This window comes from Canis lupus, chromosome 12 (assembly GCF_048164855.1).
Source record: "Canis lupus baileyi chromosome 12, mCanLup2.hap1, whole genome shotgun sequence".
Lineage (NCBI taxonomy): Eukaryota > Metazoa > Chordata > Mammalia > Carnivora > Canidae > Canis > Canis lupus.
Window position 1 is genome coordinate 30,614,202 of NC_132849.1, and position 6,999 is coordinate 30,621,200.

The 6,999-nt window shown below is 51.2% G+C and overlaps 1 protein-coding gene across 7 annotated transcripts in view; it reads right to left on the reverse strand.

The window, feature by feature from the left end:
* NEURL3 (neuralized E3 ubiquitin protein ligase 3) overlaps nucleotides 1–1,698 on the reverse strand; it is a 31,442-nt gene extending 29,744 nt beyond the window's left edge. For 5 of the 7 annotated variants that reach the window (XR_012004436.1, XR_012004434.1, XR_012004435.1 and 2 more), the window contains exons 1-2: nucleotides 1,096–1,494; nucleotides 281–374 (exon numbers count right to left, since the gene is read on the reverse strand). The gene's annotated coding sequence lies outside the window, so the exon portion shown is untranslated. Of the gene's footprint in view, nucleotides 1–280; nucleotides 375–1,095; nucleotides 1,495–1,569 lie in introns of those variants that run through there. The other 2 variants (XM_072770345.1, XM_072770346.1) reach the window with 2 other exon arrangements.
* Between the last annotated feature and the right edge of the window lie 5,301 nt (nucleotides 1,699–6,999).

Here is a 6,999-nt window from a genome sequence, read left to right on the forward strand (position 1 = left end):
GTAATACCAAGATGATGACCACAGAGGCCTGGCCTTCAGGTGTGAGATGGGGTGTGGGGAGATGTGCCAGAGAGTGGGAGGCTTCTAAGGGATATTAGGTTCTTGGAGCCAATGGGTCCCAGACAACTCCAAGCCTAGAAGCTTTAGTTTTGATGTTAGCAAGGTCCCATGCATTCATTTGGGGAGCAGGAAATAAGGCAGCCTCCCCCACCCCAAAGCCCATGCTTGATGAATTGAAGGGGTTGATGGACCTCGCTCAGGTTGGAGATGAATCACTTACCTTGCTCATAATTCCTCCTGGCATCCTGGTTACTTTCTTCCATAGACCCAGTAGCACACCAAATTTGCCCAGTCAGAGGCAAGTTCGGGTAACACTACCAACACAACAGAATGATCGTTTGTCGAAGGCCTATGTTATTTCTAACCTCACACTAACCTTGTAAGATGGGTACTGCTAACCCCATTTTACACATGGGGAAATTGAAGATTAGAGACCCTGAGCAACCCAGTAACGTGCTGGCTCACCTGCAAGCACACGCACTGGGATTGGAAAGCAGTCTGCCTGGCTTCAGAGCCTGGGCAACTCCTGTTCCAGTAGCTGGGCTGAGAGTGAGAGTGAGTGCAGCCCCCTGGGAACTTGTGAACCTGTCTGTGCTTCCCCTTGTCCTTTCGTTAAATTAATTAGTTAATCGATTAATTAATTTAAAAAGCACCTATATCACTGCAAGAGCTAAGGTATGTAAGAGCTGGGCCTGGCCTGCCTCAAACTTCAGTGGCTCTAAGCTTCAATTATTCTATGCTGCCTTGGTGTGTGGGGAGAAGTCTCTGGGCCCCAGCGGCCTTACCTGGTAAGGATCCAGGTCAGGGTTATGGAGAGTGGGAGGATACCTGTGACTGGCTCACAGCTGGGACTCAACTCCTGTATCGGCTCTGGAGGGGTCTCAGACAACAGACTCTAGAGGTGAAGGGGCAGCTCCTTGATCAACTCACTCCCCCAGTTTATCATGACCCTGCCCTCAGGACACCAAAAGCTGCGCTGGTGGTCACCTCCTGCCTAAGGACTTTCCTGCAAGTTTAAGGGAATTGGGCACCTACCTCGCTTTTACTCTCTCCGTGTCCTCAGGCCAGTCCTCAGCCCTTCGCCCCACAGTAGGCCTGCAGCTGCCGAGACAGGAACTCTGAAATCCGGGAGGAAACAGGGGACACTGAAGAAAAGAGCAGCCCAGCCCCCTCTTGCCTAGTGCCCACACCATTCACCTTGCTGGGCTGCCCCCACGAGGGACACCGATTCTTCCGACAGGGAGCAGCCCCAAACTTTCCCTGAAGCCCTTACCATCTGGTAAACTGAGGCCTGGCGGGCCGCTCCCCACCCCACCCCCCGCTAGCTGGCCGCCTGCCCGAGCCCAGGGTCCAGCTGTCAGGGCCCTGGCATCCCGCCCCCGCCCCGAGGCTGGGCCGAGCGAGCGGCAGCGGCGCGCCAGCCGCGCCCCCTCCTGGCTGCGCTCCCGGCCGGGCCTCTGGAGCCTGCCTCTCCCCCTCTGATGTAAACTGATATTTTAATTCTCTTACAAGGAATGGTGTTTAGAGAAATGACTTAACCGGATTACTCATCGTCTATAATGACTTGGCCTGGCTCCGAGGCTATTCCTAGACATGACGCTTGAGGCTTTGATTCTTTCTCTCTTTTCTTTTGCTACCTTTTTTTTTTTTTTTTTTTTTTTTTAAATACCAAGAAATTACAGCCCTGTGCTCGCGGCGGCCCCGCCCCACACGCCCGTCGCACGGCATCCTGGGAGACGTAGTTCTCTCCTAGCCGGCCTGCCGCGCCGCACCCTGGCATCCCGCATCTCCGGCAGGTGCAGTCGGGGTCCAGCATGGCAACCTGCCTGTGATAAGCACCCCTCGAGCAGAAACCCCTGTTGTGCAGTGATTGGGAAACTCACTTAACCTGTACGTGCCTTGGTTTCTCCTGTGTCAAATGGGAGACAGTCGGACACCATAGGGTTGGAGGGACAATTGGGATCTTATTTTAAGTAAAAGGGCTGCATAGACCCCACGTTTTAAGAAGTCTTTGTCCTGTGCCTATGTACTGACCTCAGGCTACCTACCACTTTGTATTGCAAAGTGACACAGAGAACCAGGCTTTAGTTATTCCAGTCCCTGGGGCTTAATAGTGACCTGGCCCATCGGCCTTTTTCCTTACTCCTTACTGTTTGCAGATGAGCCTTGGAACTTCTCCAGCACAAACTCTCTGCTCCTCAACGGCCTCGGCCGTAATATGGGGATAAATATAGTGTCTACATCACAGGGTTGGGATGACACTAAATGAAATCATCAAGGTAAGATGCATGGCATAAGGTCTCATAAACACTGGCCCAAAGCATTATGCCCTCCTAGCGCCAGGCTGGCTGCATAACTGTGTGAAGAAGGGATGGCTAATTCCCTGCAGCCTTTGAGGTTAGCAAGGCTACATCTTCTGATCCAAATGATCGGGACTTTGTTCTGGTTGCGGCTATGTCCTCAGTGTCTAGTGCCCAGTGCTGACACGTAGTCAGACCCAACATGTGTTGTTTGAATGAGTAACTGAAAGATTACCCCTGCTTTCCAGATGAGGAAACTGAGGCTGCATCAGGTCAAGTGACTTGCCCAAGGCCATATAGCTGGGCTGTAAGATTAGGGATGCAAACCCTCAGTTTATCTCTTTGTCATCCACTCCCCACCCCCCCAACACCGGGGAATCAGCTTTCACCCTTCAGGCTCAGGAAGGGCAGAAGCTCAGGTTTCCACCCTGCTAGGCCCTTGGTGGGGCAGAGGAGCTCCCAGCCCAGGCCTGGTCCAACAAAGGAAGTTGTTCTTGATTCAGCCGAAGGGCAGGGCTAAAGGGTGGGGGTGCACTGGGGGGTCAGAGGGAACAAGTAGCTGGGTGTAGACATGGCTCCCTTGGTGGACAGAGCTGGGGAAGCTAATTTTCACGTCCCCTGGGGGGAAATGGCCAAAACTCTTCTGGCTGGAAGTTGGGCCCTTGGCGATCTCAATCTTGGCTGGATCCCTGTCCCAGCGCCACACCTCCTCACTCCCTCACCCCCAGCAGGTCCCCAAAGGCTGAAAGCTATTCTTGGCTTTTTCTAAAAGAGGCATTTGAAGGCATGAGCCAATTTTTTCCATTCCTGAGCTTGGGTATCATCTATTTCGGGCGTTTGTTGTTTTCCATGAGTTGCAATGCCACTGTGAAGCCGGCCTTTCCTGGACAGCAAGCACGAGGGAGCAAGGCAGGAGCAAGGCGGGGCCAGCGGTTAAAAATACTTCCCGCTTCATTTCTCCTTTGAAAACAAAGCCCTGGGGGCCTTTTGCAACTGCTGAGCCTGGGAACAGAGCTTCTCAGGGCAAAAACTGGCAGTATGTTGTTTCCTGAGTGAGCTGGATGTGGGTCCCAAGAAGAAGCAACACTGACGTGCTGTGTGACCTTGTGCAACACACTTAACATCTCTGAGCCTAGTGGCCGCCTCTCTAAAATGAGGCCAGGTGGACAGATCTTGAATGATCCCTCCAGCTCTGAGAGCTCCAGGATGAGAAGCACCTCCAGGGCCAAATTTTCTTCCTAGAACTGGGCCAGCAAGAGGTGCTGGGAGTTAGGAGTTAGGAGAAGGCAACTTTTAGCTTAGCTCAGTCTCTGGGAACACTTTGTGAGCTTTGAGCCCTGAAAGTGTTCTAAGGTGGTCCTGAATGTTCTCAGAGGATTCGTGTAAAAGGAAAAAAGATTAAACGCCATCAAAGAGGGAGTTAAATAAAGACACTGTGGTAGATCCACACCAAGGCACGCAGCCCAGGAGTTATGAGACAGGCAGATCTGTGTTCTGACATGGAGAGATCTCCAAAATCCATTGTTGGACAAAAAAGCAAGACTGGAACAATCAGCATTGTATAGTTTGTTTAGAAACACACATAAAGCAAAGCTAAATGTTTTTCTACACCATGGATACATACATTTATGAAAATACATAGGGAAGGTTCTGGAAGATTTTATCCAATCTGATAAAAGTCCTTATCTCTGGGGCAAGAAGGGAACTGAATTTGGAGTGGTGTCAGAGAGGAGTGATTTGTTTGTAATGTTTTACAGGAAGAATGCATTTATTTGTGGGGCTTATTTGTTTGCTTGTTTGTTTTTATTGACACAGAGAGAGATAGCAAGGCATCGAGGGGCTAGGCGGCTCCTCTTAGGCTGTCCCAGGCTGGGATCCTATGGTTGGAGGGCGCAGGGGGGGGGGGCTGTGGGTGGGAAGCGGAGGTGTGTGACATAGAGGCTTGAGCAATGGAAGTGTTTATACTTTTAGGGAGGCAAATGGAGATGTTGTTCCTCTGCAAGATTTATTGGCCATTGTAAATTACATTCTATTGCAAACAGTTGCCTCAGGAGGCAATTAAATTTAGATCATATTGTTCTCAGGTTGGCACAGGCAGGTGTTGACTTGCTGAGGCTTTGCACAACAGCCACTGTCTGTAAGAGTGTGGTCAATTGCCCGGATGGCAGAATAACCCTATTCCTTGGTGGGATGAGCTGCTGCCTTGTAAGGTAGTGAGCTCCTTGTCAGAGGGGGTATCCAATCCAGGAGGCGGGATTTGCCTAGACTGTGACCCTGAAGAGAGCAGGCAGGCCTCTATCCCAATCCTAACCACTAGACCACCAGGGAGCGTCTAGGCCTCTATCCCAAACCTTAAGCAATCAATCCTCATAGAATGGGTGAAAGTGGAACCAGACAGGCCATTAAGCTTCGCGGCGGCACTCCATCCACTCCATCCGCTCCATCCACTCCATCCACTCCATCCACTCCATCGCAGCGCCCGCCACCCTACCGCAGCCTCAGCTGTCCTGGGGAGTTTGTAAGATGTGGGGAAGCGGGACACACTATGACAAACACCAATGATAACAATTGTTCTGGACTGTTACTAAATATTGTCGATGATGTGTTTGTTACTAAATCTACAGGCACTGGCTCTTACAAACCGACCCATTATGAGGGAGACAAGGGAGCTCACCGTGTTGTCCGCTCTTGACTGAGCCCGTAGAACATCTTTCATCCCAGGGTCACCAACCTGCAGCCCTGGTCCGTTTGTTTAGGGTGATAGGTGGGCAGTAATGGATACGGAAAAGTTTGGTGGGTGCCTGGGTATGAGGGCTCCTCCACCATCTGAACTTCGAGTCTGCACCTCACCCCTGGATTCCAGGACTCACTTCAAGCAAGCTACCGAGGAACATCTTCTGGCTCGCCATTACTTCACCAGCACTATGCCTTCCCCTTCCCCTCTCTCCTCGCGGGCTGTGCTCCCTGATTCTGTGAATGGTGCTGCCAAGGAATGGCTGAGGGGAGTGGTTAAGGAGGCCTTTCTGGAGCTCCAGTGCCTGGGTTTAGCTCAGGCTCTGCCACTTACCCGTTGTATCACTTGAGCCGATTAACCTCCTAGAGCCTCAGTTTTACCCTGTAAAGTGGGGACAATGATTATGGGAAATACCTAGAGTTGTTGTATTAAAACAAAAAATATTGTGAGTGCCTGCTGTGTGTTAGGAACAGTGTTAGAGTCCTAGCTAGTCAGGTGTTGAGACCTTAGCCTCATTTTTTGAAATTATGGTAAAATATACATAAAATTTACCATTGTAGCCATTTTAAAAAATTTTTTATTTATTTATGACAGTCACACACACACACAGAGGCAGAGACATAGGCAGAGGGAGAAGCAGGCTCCATGCACCGGGAGCCCGACATGGGATTCGATCCTGGATCTCCAGGATCGCGCCCTGGGCCAAAGGCAGGTGCCAAACCACTGCGCCACCCAGGGATCCCCATTGTAACCATTTTTAAGCATACATTTCAGTGGCATTAAGTACATTCAGGCCACCCTCCGTTGCTACTTTTTCATCTTGCAAAACTGAAATTCTGTTACTTATTAAACACTAACTCCCCATTTCTCCCTCCCCCCAGCCTCAGGCAGCCACCATTCTAGTATTTGTCTCTATGAACTGGACTCATATAAGTGGAAGATAGCATATATTTGTCCTTTTGTGTTGGACTTCCTTCACTGACCGTAATGTCTTTGAGGATCATCCTTGCAGCACATGTCAGAATTTCCTTCCTTTTGAGGCACCTGGGTGGCTCAGTGTCTGCCTTCAGCTCAGGGCATGATCCTGGGGTTCTGGGATTGAGTCCTGCATCAGGCTCCCTGCAGGGAGCCTGCCTCTCTCTGTGTGTCTCTCATGAATAAATAAAATATTCTAAAAATTAATTTCCTTCCTTTTTAAGACTGAATGATACTCCATTATGTGGACATACCACAGTTTATCTACTCATCTGTCCATGTCCATGGTGGTTCCCACCTTTTGGCTGTCGCGAAGGATGCTGTGAGACCTTGGGCTTGCAAAGGCAAGCCTCAGTGTCCTCTTCTGTGCTGCGTACCTGGTCAAGTTATTCCTCCCTACGGGGGGAGCTGTCACAGCTGCCTCAGCAGCAGATCCAGTGCCCACTCCACCCTAGCCTCACCCGGCTCCCCAAGCAGGGGTCATGGCCCCTCGTTGGAATGCTTCCTAGCTGCCAGTCTCTGTCCTTGCGACATCTATGGACATTGGCCGCAGTGGGCAGGCTTCCTGCCCCAAGTGTTTCTGCGACCCCACAGAACTTTGACCGAAGGACTTGCTAGATTGGGTTGGGAGGCTTCTTTAGCTCCCACCCACCACCTCTACTTCTGTGTGGGTCTGGGTAGAAGTTGGAAAATGTCCATGACCTAGTTCAAGTCCAAGTCAGAAGCATTTTGCTCACCCCACTCAGCCCCAGGGCCCTACCGACGAGCAAGGAGAAACTTTCCAAGCCTAGTTTTGCCCCCTGAGGCACAGGCAGCAGTGACTCCCGGGCGGGGGGGCGGGGGGGTCCTGCCTCAGCCCTTGTGGGCGAAGAACCTACTACAGCTGGTACCTAGGTCTCTAAGTCCGGGGATGCGGAAAGCGCACTACAA